We start from the raw sequence: 19,657 nt of genomic DNA on the forward strand, positions 1-19,657 counted from the left end.
GTGTTTGCTGCAACTCTCTCTCATCTATCTTCCTTTGAGCGGCCGGTTTCTCATCATTTTCCCCTGAAATGTAAGAATTGATTAGAATCCTTGGGGCCCTGTAGGCACCAGCTGCAGCCATGCCCACCTGCCTAACCTCGTGACCTTGAGCAAACAGCATCCAAGTGGCTGGAAATGGACTGAGCTCCTTTTATTGTATCTTTGTCCTTTTTCAGATTTATTCTTGTTGTGTTTTTGTGTGAATTTATAAAGATGGAGCTCTTCTACGTCATTCTGAAAGAAGCGCACATTTCTTCCGCTACCTCCTCTTCCCTGGAGACACACTGCTATACAGATTAAGTCATGTAGAGTACACCCACATGTATACAAGTATAGTATGTACACATGCTACACATTTTACTCTGTTTAATGAGCTGCTGGTGAAATCTATGCGCGCTACAACATCTCCTCAGTTCTTTGTCTGACCACCAGAGGGCAGTGCCCACTCAAAAATTCTGCATTCAGTCTTTGAGTCTCTTTGTCCCTCCACGTTAAATGCAAATTCCAAACTATATAAACAAAAACAACAACAACAGCAAAATAAATCACTTTCTCACACCTAGATGTTAGATGTATGCAAATGGTCTCCCCTTTATTTCCTTACACTAAACAAAAGCAATGACTTCTCTAACCTCCAAGTTACAAAGTTAAACTCGTCGCTACTATATGCACATTCCCAAACTTCATTTCGACAGGCGTCATTTCAATATTTGTTCCTCAGACTGTCATATTTTATTGATGAACTGTGAGCTCAAGCTGGCCACGGGGAATACAATTCCACAACAGATATGTAAATTCCAACCTATCAATTTTTCAGACCTTTTGGTCGGCAATGCCAGCTAAATCTCTGAGGCCATCCTTCACTTTGCCCCTTGTGGATAAAAAGATGAATAGGCGAAAACAAGCCAGGCTTGATTTTTAGACCACCAGTGATTTCCTAAACTAAATGAAGCACTCTCCGCACGTTGAGGGCAAAGCTGAATTATAAATAATCAGGGGGAAACGTCATCAGACGGAAAGAAACAAGGTCAGAACTATTACCAATTAACTGTTACTTTTTTGTGCAAGGCCAGCAACAAAAGTGTAAAGGAAGGAGGGTGAAGCGCTCCCCTTCACTGTGGAAAAACAGCCGGGGAGTGTGTGTTGTAGGTAATTGGCCAAGGTTACAAACCTCAATAAATCAAAGCCGTGCTAGTGCTTCAAACAAGGACAAAGCAATGGTCGCATTACAGCAGATACATTATTTTCCGACACATATTTCAGTTTCCAGCATCCTCGTACATGATTGTACTTCCCACGTACAGCAAGCCACACTCCCCCTTACTCGACCTCTCACTTTATGTTCTTTTGTACTGAGTGGCACACTTAGAAGATAAAGAGCTTCCACATCAGGCTTTCCTACAAGACTTTCATCTTAATGAGGCCTTCATGAGACTGAACGGATTGGTTTGAAAGTGAAAGAATGTCTTCTTGAACAAAACATCTTATTCGGTCGAGGATTTGCTTTAGTTGCTAGTTAGCTAAATTAAGAGAATACTCTGAATCATTCTGAGAGGGCAAATCCCATCACTGCAGGGTACGGTTGATCTCTGGCAGCTCTAATTGGTGTAATGGATCAGACAAAGTTGATAAAATGCTAAAAGTTGAGCTACAAAAAAGTAATTTGATGCTGTATTTTACTCTACAGCTACATTTTGTAGAGGTGTTTGGGGAGCTGGTTTGCCTTTCAAATCAAGAAAAGCTCTAAAATCAACAGAAAGCTTCAAAAATTGCTCTAAAAAGGTGCCAAAACAATCTGTGTGCAGTGCAGTGTATACTAAAGCTGGCATCTTTAAATCAGTGAAAAGGGAAAGCACTGACGGACGTACTTTGTGACGTCTTGAATAGCAAGTAGAACCAATTTACAGCTGTTAACCCTGCATGTGTGCGTATCTGAGCACGAGATCCTCTCGCTGTGTGCATTTGTGTGCAGACAACAAAGTTGCACGGGAATAAATCATAACTTTTTCTAAGACAATAGTGACAATTCCAAGTAAATCTCAGCGCGCTGAAGCGTCTGTCGCTGTCAAGCGCTGCTCTGAAATGGAGAGGTTTTTCTATATATACAGACAGAGAGGGAGAGAGAATGAGAGAGACAGACAGAGATGGAGTGAGAGAGAGGAGTCTGACAGATTTCAGTGACACTGTGCCTCACAGCCACTTCCTCAGTGCTTTTTACCCACTGCCTCTAGTGAAGCATACACATGAAAGTGAAGTAGGCATCGCATGCACCCAAAACGGCGAACGGCACCATTAAAGATACAAAACAACTGTCACCTGAAGCCAGAGTCAGTGCATTTGACGTTTTTTCACATTACCATCAGCAGTTTGTTTAGACTGAACTTAAACTGTGGGGATATTGCAAACAAAACCAAAAAGAACTCTGACACACATCCATGCAACTGTAATATCAGCACAATAAATAAATCCCATTTTACAAATGCTTTTCTCTATTAGACGCAGCACTTGTAGCAGCCTGGAGTATATACCCCCACCTCTCTTTTGTTCTCTCCGGAGTTGTATAAACCTCTGTCGACAGCAATCACATCCGCAATAGATACAAATCCAAATGAAACAAATCAATCTAACTGCCTGCCCCTCTTCCTCTTCCCTCTAGCTTCTCCCCCACTTGCCTCCCACCAGCAGAGAAAACTGTGCCCATAAAAGTGGAGCTCAGATTGGAAAGTTTGTTTCCATTTGGGTAGGGTTTCCTTCGCATAGCGCTGGAGTAGAGAAACAATGAGAAGTGGGCAGGTGTGTCTGGCTGTGCTGGCGAGGTTCGGTTTCATTGTTACCTTTGCTGTACCTCGGCTAATCATCTAACACAGTGGTTGGTCCAGCCGGCAGGAGACTCAAATACCTCTGCCCTCCCCGGGTTGGCCTCAATTAGTGGGGAATTAAAGTCCTGCTTCATGGATAGGATTCATGGGGGACACTGCTCCTTAATTACAGCAGCTCTCCATGTACTGCTGGGGACTGATTGCAAGGCAAGACAACACCCAACCCAGCACCCACCCATCCCTATTTGGGGGTGTCTGGAATACTGCTTTGTTGAAATCAGCAGGCAGATGCAGATTAGTTACTCAGCTAATACAATAGTTCAGATCTACAAGTGTCACTGTAATTTCTTCACTTTCCTTCCCTGCTGTCTACAACAAGTCCATGGAGTCTTTCTTTTTTCCTTTGTTTTTACCCAGAAATAATCAACAGCAGTGATGTGAAAAATGTTGCTTTGAGCGCTTGTTTTGCTATAGTTTATACAAGTTTATACAGGCCTTGTAATAAAAAGTTGAAATACTTTTTGTATTTTTTTCTGCTCATTACAAATAGTTTCTCTATTGGCGACTAAGTTGATTTAAAGTAGAGTCATTATACTCATTTTCAGCTCTGTAGTTTTATGGGTCTCTGCACGCCTCACATATTTATTTATTTACTGATGCAGTTCCTCAGTTTATTCACTACAAAAAAACAACAACAAAAAAACAAAGAAACAAGAAAAAGAATCTTTTGACTTAGATTGGAATGGCCATTTCTCAAATCCATAAGTGTTCAAGCTGGAAATTAAACAGCAAAAAAAAGAATACACAGCATAGACTCTGCAGCAGCAAAGTTTACAGCGGGAAGTCTGCTTTCAATCACAAGCTGAACAATAAATTGTCTATTAATATGTCCTATTTAATATAAAATACCAGCTGAAGATCAAAACCTTTGCCATCACGAAATAAAGAAGGTGGCTGGCTGAGAGTTTTCTGTGTCATATTCAGAGATGGGATTACTATTGCAAAAAGGTAATTAGATTACTGTTACTTTCCTGTAAGCACGCTGCGTTACTGCGTTACTAAAACCCTGATTTTTTGCGCGAGTGTCTCATGACAATGACGTAAGTGACTGCGACATTCGTGGCAACACAGCTGTGTGCAGATCAACAATGGATAATATATCGAGTGCTGAGAGCATATGACTGTGCAGCGTTTAAAGTGTGGAAGTACTGACCTTACTTTGAGTTTGATTCTGTAAAAAGTAACAAAAACATTAGCGTCCGTTGCTCACTGCGTGGGAAGAAAACTTCTTTTTACAGCGAAAAACCCCTAAACGTCCGAGCAAGCACCAAATACACTGTGTGAATGTGAAACTCCCAGATCCTTCCACTGACCGCTACGGCACACCTGCACCAGGGTAAACCTCCGCCTGCCCCACTCCTGCTATACAGGTGAAAATAGAGCAACAGGAGCGCTGAGTCTTTGATTTTATTTATTTTCTGCGTTGTTTTACGTGCATTTATTTGAAAGAGAGAGTGTAAACACAAAAAACTATTTTATTTTATGTGCTGGAATATGCAGAAAATAGGCTTAAATGCTAAACAAATTTCTTCCAGTCAGAGAATGTTGCATATGTACGAGCCAGGATCAACGCAGCGTGGATGAAATGGCGCCAAGTCACCGGCGTCCTGTGTGACCGAAGAATGCCCAATCGCCTCAAGTCAAAGATCTACAAGAGTGTAGTGCGCCCCGTCGCCCTCTATGGATCCAAGTGCTGGCCAGCCACCGCAAAGCACGAACAAGCCCTTCACACGATGGAAATGCGGATGCTGCGATGGTGCCTAGGCCTGACACGATGGGACCACGTCATGAACACCGACGTTAGAAAGAGGATGGGAATCGCGCCAATCACAGATAAGATGCAAGAAGCGAGGCTGCGGTGGTACGGACATGTGGTACGGAGCGATGAGAACTCAGTGGTGAGAACAGCACTGCGGCTCAGCCCCCAAGGACGTCGACCTAGAGGCAGACCAAAGCGGAGATGGATGGACCGAATCAAGGACGACGTGAAGAAGATCGAAGCCGATCTGACCGACGCCCTTGACCGACCCAAGTGGAGACGACTTTGCAGAAAAGCGGACCCTGCAACCGAGCGGGAAAAACGCTAGGAGGAAGAAGAAGAAGAGAATGTTGCATATAATGTTTGCGTTATGCGTAAAGTTAAAAGATTAAAACTGATAAAACTAGTTTCAAAAAGAGACTTTTTCATTTTATTACATTTTATATGATGGATTATGCAGAAAAAATAGAATTGGGCTGAAAGATCTATTGCTTTATTACCTAGGTTGTAAATCATTTTTAAGAAAAGGAACTAAGTAACTAATTATTTTTGAAAATAAGTAATCAGTAAAGTAATTATGTAGATGAGATAAACTGTGGCAACTATGAGTTAACAAACTAGTGTATATACCCTCTCAGAGGCAGTAAAACTCTTTCATGGCAAGCATCTTGCTCGTTATTTGGAGAAACTGAGCAAAGAGGGGCTGGAGATGGCCCCAACCAGTGGTGGCAGATGGCCCCCCCCCTCCCTGAGCCTGGTTCTGCCGGAGGTTTCTTTCTGTTAAAATGGAGTTTTTCCTTCCCACTGTCGCCAAAGTGCTTGCTCATAGGGGACTGCTTCTCATGTCCAATATGGCAGACAGCTCTTACACAATGATCATGTGATGTCACGTGCAAAACCTTTATAGCATTAGTCTAGCTGAAAATCCTGCTAGATACTGAGGTCTGTTAACACAAGAGTCCTCTGAGAAGCCATGTAAACAAACATGTTGGTTTCCTTTAAATGTAAGCCATATCCTTTTAGTTTTGATTTCTGTCATGATGACTCCACTGCTGTGCAAGTCAATCATACATCATATATGGTAAATGGACTGATTATTATATAGCGATTTTCTACTCTGAGTACTCAAAGTGCTTTATACAATTTGCTTCTTTCACTCATTCACACAAGCACTTTTTTCTTTGCTTTTTTTACGTAAGTGCTTTATATCTAACATTCACACACATTCATACTCCGATGGATGGATTGCAGAGTTGGTATCCTGTCCAAGAATATTTGGCATGCAGACTGGAGCAGCCAGGGATTGAACCACCAACCTTCTTATTGATAAATGACCTGCGCTACTTCTTGAGCTACAAGCCAGGAAAAGTAATAGACTAAACATAGTTTAGAGCGGCTGACACATTAGAATAAATAATTCCACAATCCACACTCTACATCAAGAGAAGACGAGCCAAAACAGTTAAGCTCTCGCTAAAGCTTTTAGGTTTTAGCTTCTCAGGAGCACAGAGGCTTCAATAATTGTGAAATGGAAAATGCCCAGACTAAATAACTGCGCCATAAGGACAACCATCTTACCAATGTTGTCAGGATTTCATGGTAGATTAACAGAATTAAAGTTACTCTGAGTAAACAGCATGCAACTTTCTTGGATGTTACCAGATGGCAATTAGAGAACTTTGGGGGCAAAATGAAAATATTTTCTAACTCTCTGCAGGCATTAAAGTACCATATCTGCTAGATGCTAGACACTGCTAGACATCATTTGGCCAATATTATCCCTAAAGTGCTTGAAGTATCATGCAATATGGCTGTGTCACAGCAGAAAAACGAAGGGAAGGATGAATACAACCCAGTGCATAAAGGTCCTTGCAGAACACCTGTTCCACAGCAAAGCGACAGTTCACCTCTTAGCATAGTAATTATCTTACGGATACAAGAAAGATATGGAGTAGACTCGGCACAAGTTTCTGGTTTAGGGAAATAAATGTACAATGTAAAATTGTATTAATTCCACTGATATCTTTACATAATGTATTCCACATAAATACACTGCCATAAATTGATACTCAGGAGCACTGGATCTAGAATTAAAGCATCAACTGAACCTACACTTGTGTGCTGATAAGTTCTCTAGCTTCTGATGGTTTGATATGCATTCTTTATTTGGGTGGGCAGAAAATCACACAGGCTGTTTCCACAATCCACATCTCAATGTGGCTTTTTGTGAAAAAGGTTGGAATAATTGCTCTTTGTCTCTGCACCTGTGTGATGCAGAAAAACCTCCTTCAATTTCTATGAAAAAGCCCACAAGAGCCACTTGTGACATGGGAACAGCAGCAGGCTAGAGTGTCTGCAATATTATATACTCAGGGAAGCAAGTGGGTACACATCTCCTTATGTTATTTTTACATTTTATTTCTGAAAGTCAGAGGGAGAAGAGTAAGGGGGAGGCATCCACAAAAATAATTGATGGTACTGTTAGCATCCACCTTACATAAAAGTGGTCAAGAAGGCAAGAGACAAAGCTAAATAACTTGATTTGTGTTCTCCTTAGTAAGAAATGTCAAACATCAGCATTGCTAATTTGTATTCTGGGATAGTGTTTTCCTGTCACATCACATATTAACAGCCGAGATATTCCCATTTCTCACTCACTGGAAAACCACTTGGAGCCTGTATCCACTGCAAGACTCTGACAAATGTCACCAGGGTACCTTCCACACTGGATTTTGCATTTTGTATCAATAGTTAGGGAGGTTTCATAAATCAGCTCAGACAACCCCCCCCCCCCCCCCCCAATCTTCTCAGAAGTTAGATTTGCAGCACCGCCAGTGATGGCATGAGAAATGAGGACCATTGTCATTTTTGAAGAAAAAGGCGAAAGGAAATCAAAAGACAGATATGTTGAAGACAGGCAGAGGGATGGAGGAAGGAGAATTCAGGATGAAAATGGAGTATGTGGACAATACCAGATCAATTGAAGCTATTTTAAAGCTTTCCTCAACCTATTGACCCCCTCTTCAACGCATATTGGCAGATTTTGATTCATGGCACTGAGGGTGATGCAGGTTTGATGTCCATACATGACTGTGTGAGTCATCATCACCATCATTACAGGGTAGCGATAGACAGCAAAGCACATGAAAAACAACATCTGCTGTGTGACTACAAGCACAACAGCACGTCAAAGACAGAAATAAATATAAAAAGCTAATCATGTACATGTGTACAATGTATTGTCTTACATACCATCTCGGGTTTATCCTGCCAATAAGGAAACAATTCAAGTAAAAAAAAAATGGAGTGAGTGGTCCCTCGCGATTTATTTATTTTTTTGCAATTTGGCATACTTTTTTTTTTTTTTTACAGGGCATTGTGTTCTGCGTCCTGATCAACTGTGATCAATCTTGTGCTGCGTCTCTGTAACAGTACGGAATGTGTTCAGCTCGTCAAATTTACATAAATCTTCGACCGCTAGCAGTGTGATTCTGAAGTGCTGCACTGTATGTTTGTAAGTTTTCTCCCCAACAAACACGACGTCTCATCGACATTAATCCAAAACGTCGACGAGACGTTTTGCACTGTCAAAGGCACTTGTTGTAGCACCCGAAAGGCAGAGGAAGATGCTAACCATCGTACAAAAAGTTGGACTTCTTTACATGCTAAAGGAACGTAGAAGTTACCATATTTTTCAGACTATAAGGCACACCAGATTATAGGACGCATTAAGTGAAACAAAACAGTGAGATAAGTCAAACTTTACTCAACTCATTCTTCTTGCTTCCTCTACTTCCATACTATTGATTCATTAATGTTGAATTCTCTCACAGCTGCTGTATTCGCATGTTCTGGACCTGAAAACAGGGTTTGATCTTTGGTTTCATTCTATAATACCGTACTTATTTATCTATGAAGGTTTGAACTTTGAGGGTGTTTAAACAAGAGAGAAAAGTGTGAAAATGTTCATGCCTGTCTGAGAAGAGTGTATAAAGTGTGTAGTGAGGGGTTTTACAGCCTCAAAACATCAATAATAATAATAGAAAACTTCGCAGATTTCACCTATCGCGGGTTATTTTTATTTTTATTTATTCATTTATTTATTTATTTTTTAGAACGTAACTCCCGCAATAAACAAGGGACCACTGCATACTGATTTTTGCCTTTTGTTTTGATGTTACTCATCCAGTTCACTGGCATAGTCAGTTTGATGTCATGTCCTCAGTTTTCATTTAGTATTTAAAGTCCGGGACTTTAAATACGCACACTTTTACCATAAACAGTTGTAAATAATTAGATAAATAAAAAGTCAAACTCATTTCTAAAAGTTTATAAATGGAGTTTTTAGAACCTTGAACTTACCTTATTTACACAAAAAGAACAGGGAGCTGGTTCATCAGCTAAAACTAGGAGGCTTGGTTAGCAAGCTGCAATCATAAACTGTACAGGCACAATAGCAAGATACACATTGCTTAATACCATCATTTTACTCACCCAAACCTTCTGGCAGTGGGTGAGACCTATTAGATGCCAGTGGGCTCAAGCTTCTTGTATAAAAAAATTAAAACCTTTCACCTTGTTAAGGGCGAAACACATGGAGTTTTTTTCCTCTTTGCCTTAATTTTTTTATTTTTTTCTGGCAATAAAAATAAAGAAGGCTCTCACTTCAGAATTTTTCACATATAGACACTTGTAAAGGACTCATTACTGTCCTGTTAATGTTGTGAAAGAACTTTAAAACTAGCCAAATAGCTTTTGGAGCCTAAACCTGAACAATTAGTTAAATTAACCAGAAAGGGAAAGCAAAGCTAAAGAACCCTAACTACTTTTTTGGTTTTTAAATGAGTGCTGATGTTTGTTGGTGTTCAATAACACTGGGGCTAGCATGTCAAGACCCTAAGATGGCATGGACAGAACACACGTATTTGATACCCTGGGATGACAACACGTTGGTTGGCACAAATGTATGTGATTAATTAAATCTGGCTTAACTTTTTTTGGTAGTCAACACAGCAGCTTCTGCAGCAGTGCTTTCGCTCACGTCAAATAAATATTTGAAATGGGTTTTTCCACTCAATGCAAAAGTTGGCTTGAGCATATAGCAAATGTAGAAGGATGAGTAAATGAATGAATGCATTCTCAGGATTCATGTAATATGCATCAGGACTCACCTCACTACATGATGCCAATAAAATGTTAAATGAGGAGTTTTTTGTGCCAATTCAGAGCAACACAGTAGGTTGTAAACACAACAATGAAATATAATCACAGAGTAGTTTATTAGGGGCAAGCATACATCTGCTTCGTGCCATTTTCCAGTCTTATGTCAAGTTCTAAACCAGACAATCAAACATGAAATGGAACAAGGTATGATTTGCACTTAAGCCTATGGTTTCCAGCCTTGCAGACAGTTTTAGTGTTGTATACCATTGTTTTCAGTTATCCCCTGACACTGCTGCCACGCAGACTGAGGTGAATGGGACTTTGTTTGTGTAACCCAAAGCCCTGAAAAAGTCTATTTGATTCAATTTCACCCCCATTGTACTGGGGTGGCGCCAGAAAACCCAGAGACTGCTATCTGAAAAACCTCTGCTGATAAATCCAAAACTATCTACACAGCTACAGGGGTTTGGGTGAAAGAGAATTCGGCTGATAACTTCAAAATGTAAAAGAAGTGTCAGAGAATAATCAAGGCTGCCACATGCCTCATTCATAGAGAGATGCAGCAGGAATGAGGCAAATGAAGAATTACTGTTCCACCATAATTAAATGCTGACATGAATCCGCTTGAGTAGCAGCCTCAAAACAATCCAAAGGTGGCCTCTGTCACAGTGGTGTCTAAGAATAATGTCACGCTCACTTTTTCCTTTTTGACACCCTCTGTTTTATGCTGAAAGCAGTGATGTTGAGGGTTTGGCAGTGCACAAAAATGAGGGGAAGCAGAGCAGCGGGTTTGTTAGCAGCACAAAATTAAAATGTCATTATGTATCTCTATTCTTAGCAGAGACTGCTGCAGGGATCTCCCAAATCTCTGGCTTTGTTCAGGGAAGTGGCATATGGTTTCACAAAAGTTCACAATTTCACATAAATTCCAAAAGGGAGTAATGTGCTATTGTCTAACAGGATTTTAATGTCGTGTTCACACAATGTAGCACACATAAATACAAAGGCAACATCTTTTATTAATACAGCTGTGAAAAGGATCATCTAGACAAGATAAAAGCGAGATATCAAGATGTCAAAGTCAGCTTTAATAATTTTAAAAGTGATGTTTTTATTGAATGCTTTATTGAAGTAACTGCAGGTTGGAGAATTTTAAAATAAGATAAAATACATTTGGGCTCATGAGACACCTCTCAAGTTAACATTTATTATCTTTACAAGATGCTGTTGTTGGTTACAATTTTTATTCTGCATGAATCTGTTACACTCACACACTTCACAAGATGAACTTCAGAAACCTGAATCTATGTCAATATCACAGAAATAGTGATGCCATCACGTATGTTGATTTAACCGGTAATTCTGAATTGATTATATTTGTGAATATATTTGTGTCTGTTGCTCTGCGTAAGCACTGCAATTCACTGGTGAGCTAAGGTGACAACATATCCCAAGTGTTGCCTTGTCACCATGCTAAGGTGTGCTTCATAGCAAATTGTTATTTTCATGATAAAATTCAGCTTTTAGGCCAGATTCGATAATTACTTATTCTGTCTTGGAATGTGAAGTAATAATGCTCATAATCATAAATATACATTTTAAAGATAAATATAAAGATAAGTATTAAAGACTCAAAGACCCAAATAAGATTTCCTCATCCGAGTCCTGGTGATGATGCACATTCCTTTTGCAGTGTCCAGTGACTAAATCATTTTTTTTGATCCGGATCAGATGAATCAAGCTCCAGTTTGGACAAGAAAATAGTCTGGCATGTAGCATGACAAAATTAGCTCATTAGTGATAAACCGGGGCTACAGATGAGACTGTCATTAGCTTAATGGGCAATGTAAATTGCCAGATCACGCATACTCTAGGAAGCATGAGTTTTCATACCAAGTTTTACTGGGAATTCATTCCCCGCTTGTCACCACATTTCAGTTTGGTAAAACCGGTAAACCAGAGGGCGTACTCCTGGTGTGAAGCAACTTCCACCTTGCTTTCTTTTTTAATAGTTGTACATAACTTGTCACAACAGCCATCTTCAGTTCATAATGCAGCAAGAACTTGGAAAACCAAATTTTATGTATTTTCTGTGTGTAAGTCTGCCAGTAAAGGCCTTGTATTTTCAGTCACTGTTGAATCCTCCCTTCCTCCCTTCATCCCCTAAGCAGTGTGCAAAACGCAGCCTGTTGAGCAGCCATCAGTCTGCTGGCATTTGATCAATGCCCAGGTCCCTTTGTGCTGCTAAGTGACAGATAAAAGAGACTGTTATCAGCTCCGCGGCATCAGCTGCAGATAGCTATGCTGCGACGGCTGTGTGCGCCAGTGGAGCAGAGGAGGAGAGAAGGGGTACACTTCAACAAAGTGTCGAATGGGAGAATCAGGGCGGGAGCGATGAAGGGGAGGAGAAGGACGGGGCTACACATCGCAGGTCAACACCTTGATACAAGGTTTTACAGCTGTCACAAACCCTCTGGAGAGAAACACAGTGTGGGAGGAGATGAGGAGATGAGGGCAGTGACAGAGAATGAAAGTGAGGCAAAGATTACAAGGAGAATTGGTGTAACAGCCACCCTGAAGCTGCAGGAGACAGAATTGGACACTGCTGTTTGGTTGAACTGTGCTAACAGCACATGGTCAAAACAAGAGGCAGCAGGAACGCAGTCGATATCAAGCAGAAACATATGTAAGATGCAGATACGTGTTGGTAATGTGCATTACAGGCCAATGGGAGATGGATAATTGATCTGTCTAAATTATGTGCAAGCCCTGTTATCTCTAAATGAATACGAGCAGAGTCGCACTTATCCCATCAGATTTACTTTTCTGCCAACATTCGCTCTCTCCATCGCCATCAAACAGTGCCCCTGCCTTTTTGAAGAGTCAATAAGTAGCATTGATTGGTATCTTTATAAGATCTCATTTCACAAAGAATTTGTTGACAATTTGTCAACGCCCTCTTCTGTTTGATGGAGACAAATATATTTAATTTATGGCACCGCTTTGACCAAAGTAAACAGAAAACTTTATACTTGTAAACAGCCTAATGGATTGAAGTGTCCAATTCTGCAAAGCGACGGATGGTACAAATGAGCGATACTGAAGAATAAAACGGATTCTGAAGCAATGCGTGACAAGCAGAGTAATGACACGATGCTTGGAGGGCTTTCTTTTTTGAAGTGGATTACTGGGAGCGACAAAGGAAACAATGGTATGACAAAAGGCTGACAAGACGGCAGATATCAACTGCTATTAAAGACCCTGAAGCGAAGACAGAAATAGTTTCTCACTCCCCTAATTTACTAAGGATGGGAAGTGAGGAGAAAGTTTGGAAAAATATTTCACAAGATGTCTGCTTATTCAAACAGCCAAAGGACCAGCACAGGAAATATGTTGACACAAAATCAGAATGGAAAATGCAAATACTCATATTTCTGCAGTGGAAGATTTCAGAGTTATGTAAAGTGCCAGGATCTTGACACGTTTTTGATGAGCAGCTGGGGGTCACTGCTGCTTACTCACCTTACTTTTCTACTCCAGTTGGAAAAACAATTTGAATATTTTAATTAGAAGTGATTTCTATAATAAACTAAGATTTTTTTTAAATCTATGGTCTATTAGGAGATTGCAATGTATCTAGGTGAGGAATGGCTCATTTCCAGTTGGCTATGTTATGTAGCTGTATAAATATGATGAGAATGGATGAAGTGCATTTTATAAATCTGAAATCTTAAACTACAAATGACTTAGCATCTACACCAACTTTCTTACTGCTGGACGAGGTAGGAGGTGAGAAGAGGGGATTTTATGTGTGTTGATTGGTAGGTATAAGCATCAGAGTCATCTGAGAAAAGCCAGAATACACACACACACCTACACATGCACACACACTTTTATAAACGTCTGCCTTTACAGAACTTTTGTTTCCCTGTTATTGCCTCCCTCTTGTCTTCATCTCCCACTTTCCTTCTGTCTCTTATTGTTTTGCTGTCGTCCTTGTTGTGTATTTTCTTCTGTGAATATTAAATGGCTTTTACTGTCTGTCAGCACAGAGCCCACACTCACGGGTGTTTGCGTGTCCATACGCACATGGCTCAGGAGGGTTTTATTTGTCTTAATTACAAGGACAATTATAGTGTAGTGACCAACATTCGCAAGGCATTCACTGACTTAATGAATTAAAACTAAGTGTAGACATAAACTGCGCGCTCACATCCCACCCTCCTTATTTGCAGAGATTCAGTGAATGGAAGCAGTTTGCACATGATGGAAGCAGCTTGAAAGAAGGACAGGGGGGTTCCGAGATAATTTCACAAGCCTGTTTAATAAGACTCTTGTCAAAATTGTCTGTTTTTGTGAGTGTTCAGTCCTTTCTGTCTATTGTGTTGCAGCTCAGCTGCAACAAAGCACACCCATGAAACAAGCAGAGGATTAAACTTACAGGAGGATGGCATCATTAACTGCGTTAGTTAAATGTTAATGGGCGTTCTGCTGTCTCTGAGCAAAGAAGGAGGAAGGTATAAAATGCAAGAGAAGAGAAAAGGCAAAGACAGGGAAAAGAAAACGAATGCTCACATTTTTAAACCATTATTTATGTAGAGAAGGAAGATTGAGAGAACCTATTCTTTTTCAGCAACCCTCAACTTCACATTCACAGTCATATTTAGAAACGGGAGCTGCCCCATTTCTGCTTCTACTTGCAGCCCTACTGCTTAAGGCATTTCACTGGTAATTATAGGGCAAAGGTACTGAATTAATGTATTCCCCTCTGCCCAAATTCCAAATCTTTACCTTCATAGGAGATTCAAACAAATTCAATTTCTTTCTCTACTCTAAATTTAAACCATTGACCAAGTGCAAGTGATAATATGGTTAACATCCTCACCTTCAATAGTATTAAAGACCTTAAATCTAGGGTAATTTATGCTGCAAGTTCAGTAAGAATGACACAAAAATGCTAAAACATAAATAAAGCTGTATTAAGATGGGATTTTAAAAAGTTCATATGAAAATATAATGATATTGGTATGTGTTGACATGTATAGTAAAATTTACTAGACAGATGATCAGTAATTTCACTGCATCCAGTAAGAAGACTAGGAATAGGCAACTTTACAGACAAACGAAAACAGAATCCCAGGCACATGACCACTGACTTCACAAAAATATGAAAAAAATCTACTTATGTCCTGTTTCCTTATAACTTAATTTGACATTTTCAAATATCTTCTCTTCAAGAAATAGCAAAATTCAATTATACTAAAGAAATAAATTCAAACAAACATACAACCAGGATCATTCAATTAGAAATTACTCTCACTGCATTAGGCAAAAGATGTAGTTTATCCAAAATGCATTTCAGGTATACAGCCTTTGTATTTTTCTTGTTTCCCTAAAGGTTGATCCTTCTTGTATGGTCTCGTGTTCCTTTGCTATGAATGTTCCTGTAACATTTGTGATTCTTGAGATTTCAAAAAACATCAGTCCTAATTAGTAGCTGTGCTTAGATGCATATTTTTTTTTCATTGTAATTGTAATCATTCCATTTCAGATGCATCAGTATTCCAAAGACCAAAGACATCTGTCAGCAAAACATGTGGCTTTGAGCTTTATTCTCTCCCAGTGTGCCCTGTTCAGTGTTTGTGCATGTGTGTGTTAGCGGTGTGTTTACCCAAGTGTTTTTTGTGAAAAATGATAAAAATGAGCAACCTTTTCTGACTGATACGTCTAAAAATAGTATACTAAAGAAAAACATGGCTGAAACCTGCTAGTCACCCGCTGAGTCACAGCAAATGCTTCAAACAGCTTCAATTTCAATATTCTTTCTGACGTGTGTCAGTTAGTTAGAAACCTGTATGAAATAAACAATAATGATTTAGTCATGAGACGCCTAATGTCTTGACAGTTTACTCACAAAGTTTGAACATTTCATTACTTTGGATTTTACATACATGTGAAAGTGAATGTAGATACATACATACACAAACATAAACAGCATCCCATAATATAGCACCCTATCAACATTATCTAAAAGGACTTCCAATGTGCCACAGGTACCAAATACAAAGCAACCAGTGGTGTAGGGCAATAGCACCGGCATCCATAAAGAAACAGCATCCATATGAAAACAACAGCCATGGAGATAAAGTCTAAACTGAAATTTCTAAGAGAGAAATAGTGGTGATTTTAACGTGAGAGGAAAATCAACTGAAGCTAAGAGAAGCAGAATCAAATCTTAAAACTGTGACTAACACACTGTGTAAGGCCAAGAGGGAGTATGAACTTCAAAGAGGTAATATGAAGCCAGAAACATCTACCGTTACAGCTAACAGACCTGGAAAGACATTCACATACAACAACCCAGAGGGAACTAAGAGAAACACATCAAGCAATTTATCAGTAATTGTAGCAGAAAGGTACCTAGCTAAAGCTGAACTTCACATACAAAGATACCAAACACAACTTGGTTCCAAGTCTTCCAAATAGGCACAGACACAAAGCAAGTTGTCATATACCTCCTGGCAATGGTGATAAAAAACAAAAAACTGGTGACACACTCATGGTCAATGGTAACTTCATTGTCCCCAATTGCAGTATGTCCACACATCAAGCAACACATACATAAAACTCTGTTGTTTTTTTGATTTTTTTCATCAGTAGCATCAACAAAGTGCAATGTGCCATAGTGATGGCAACAGTGCTTATGGTTTAGTGTCATTAAGCATGACAATAGCAGCAGGTATAAAATACACTATGTCTCCTGGTCTTCACTGCAGGCACTTTATAGCGTCGACCTGAGGGAAGCAGCTGAAAATCTCTAAAGAGACGACAGTCTGAACACAACATGACAGAGGTTGCCTTCCTCAGCACCTGCCTGTTATAAAAGTCCACCAGCTGGACCTGAGACCTCCCTGAAATCTGGCCAGCCACTTTAACCCGGTTACCAAGTCTGGTCTTATTGGTCAAAGACAAATTACCATACCAAGCAATGATACGAAACAATAAAAAGGGTAATCAAAAAATGGGTAACCATTTCACATGAAACGTAAAAAAACGCTCAATCTCCTTAAAAGTACAGTCGTTATTGGACCTTTTTTTACTGTTGCAGCAAAATGTGACTCACCGAGAGAGTATTATCAAGAACAACCCAAATACTTATAACTATCCACCAGTTCAATGGCTGCACCATTTAGTACTGTTAGTGCAGGATGGGGGAATGGAAGTCAATTACCAAGTCCTTAGTAAGGTGTTGTTTAAGGTGTTGATCTTTAAAATTCCAGGTGTGATTTCAGAGATGCTCTTTTTTTATACCTTTGTTGTAACGAGTGGTTATTTGACTTACTATCAGCTCAAAGCAATCTAGCTATTATCCTCTGACTTCTAACATCAACAAGGCAAAAAACCGCCACTCACTGGATAGTTTCCCCTTTTTTCTCTACAATTCTCTATAATAAACCCTGGAGATGGCTGTGTGGGGAAATCAGAGATCAGCAGTTTCTCAAATACACAGATCACCCTGTCTGGCTCTAACAATGTTGTCCCTCTGTTTTTTTCTCCTTTTGGACATTTGGTTTGAATTTCAGCAAGCGTCTTGATTATGTCTATGTAACTAAAGGCAATGAGGTGCTGGTGTTTGATCAGGTGAACCTAATAAAGTGATTTGCGTATACACATAATAAAGTACTTAAAAAAATCTTTCATCTTTGAATAGAGGAATAAATTCCTGCTGTCTGGCCAATCATAATTTCAAGTCATTTTTGCGCATCAGGGATGGGAGAAAAGAGAAAGGTCTATGAAGTCACAATTAATGCGTGTTGGAGCTGCCGCTTAGAAAGTATTTTTGCTTGGAAAGGTCGTGCTTATTATTTTTTAGGCCAACCAAACCATATTCTGTTTGTGGCCCCGTAGTAACCCGCTATCCATTTTTCACAGATTGGAACACCAATGCAGATGAAGGAGGCCTGTGAAATGCACAGAAAATCCTATATCAGGAAACAATAGGAAAAGCATTTGGCTTTTAAAACTACAGCAACTAATCTTCCCAGTTCCTAAACACTTGCAGTATTACAGTTAGTGCTTCTGAAAATAGAGATGATGCAACACAGTGGTAAACATGCTGCAGTTCCAACTTTTGTAAAATGTTCAAGCTGAACATTTATTATTCGAAATGATCTCAGTTTCACTATATGAGGATTGCTTCAGTTAAACATAGGGTTTAAATGATAATAGGGTTTAGTATAGGGTTTTTATTGTATTCTGCCAGCAAATATCATGGACTGAAGTTTGTTACACTATTCTTCCCAAATATGGATGTAAACAGTTTAGTATAATATTTTTTCCTTTTTTTTAATCAATTTGAAGCTTGCCCTTAGAACATATTCTCCGAGGATCATAGAGTATTAAGAGACTGAAAAATTAGATGAGGACAAAAAGAGAATTCGATATAACTTCCAGCTGTTTCTTTAGTTTTAGCATAATATCCATTACAGATATTGGTTGCTAACTTATATTTAATACAGTAAAAAAACAGCACTGCAATTCCCAGCTTGGTATGCAAATAAAATAGTTGCACTTCTTTTATAACAAATATCCACGTTTGACTATAAGCAACATAAACTATATTTTTGTCTTTTGTGATTTTCTATGTCTGAATTTAATTCTGTTTGCTGCTAATGCTACTTTCCACAGGGCCTCTTTCTTGGTAGTTGCTGGGTTGGAAGGATCATATAAGTTAAATGGAAGAGACTGAGAAATATGCATTGCGCAAGAAAAGTGTCAGTTTTATATATTTGGGGATCTAACATTCTTAAGCCTCCAAGTCTTGTGTGAGGAGGCAGGCAGGCTCAGAAATACAAGTTTTAGGTGTAGCAGGTTTAAAGCATTTCGGTTTGCGTGTGTTCGTCTGTGCTGTCACGTTTGTGTATGTGTGTCGGCAGGCCACACATGAGGTGACGTATGGCTACCAACACTGCCCGAGAGATTGACAGGCTTTATCGTGTGTCGGGGCGCCTCAATCCACCACTTGCCCACCATGTGACATGGCCTGTTAAACCACTTTTTCACAGTAAAAGAGGGGTTGTAATACACACACACACACACACACACACACACACACACACACACACACACACACACACACACACACACACACACACACACACACACACACACATAAACCACACACTCCATTTCAACTTGTAGATCACTGTGTGAGAGAGGGTGCTGAAGACGGAAAATGAAATAAAGAAAGAAAAAGAGAAACAGATTCTTATTCACTGGGGAGAAAAGTGAAGTGCAGGATTTAAGGGCCATTTTGAAGAAAGACCAACATCAAAAAATGAGCTGCGTCTTATTCATGATCGGAACCACAAACTCCTGGTGTGAATAGAGAGCAGGAAGTGCACAGAGGCTTACTGTCTTATAGGAATTGTTAATTCAGAGGTTTGATATAGTATTTCTCATATATGCGAGCATCAAAATACATCAGTGAGCCCTGCCATCCCCTCAGTGCTTGCTTTTCTGCTTTTCTGCCAAAAGTAATTCATGATTGCCGCTGGAGAAGCTTGTTGTATGTGTAGATCTTAATGTTTCTGACAGCATAACATTTTCATCCAAAAGAGGAACTCACTGAAAGTCAAGTAGGGTTTGTAAATAGCTCTATTTTAATGCCAGATAAATGTAGTGGATCTAAAAAAGGGCTTATTTCAAAGGACTTGGTTCATAAAGTGTGTTATATGCAACAAAGTTACGGTTAGTATTTCAGCTGCACACGACCATTTCCTAACAGCAGAAGGAGCTTAGGCCAAAAGGTGCAAAC

This window comes from Rhamphochromis sp. 'chilingali' (genome assembly GCF_963969265.1).
Source record: "Rhamphochromis sp. 'chilingali' genome assembly, chromosome: 6".
Lineage (NCBI taxonomy): Eukaryota > Metazoa > Chordata > Actinopteri > Cichliformes > Cichlidae > Rhamphochromis > Rhamphochromis sp. 'chilingali'.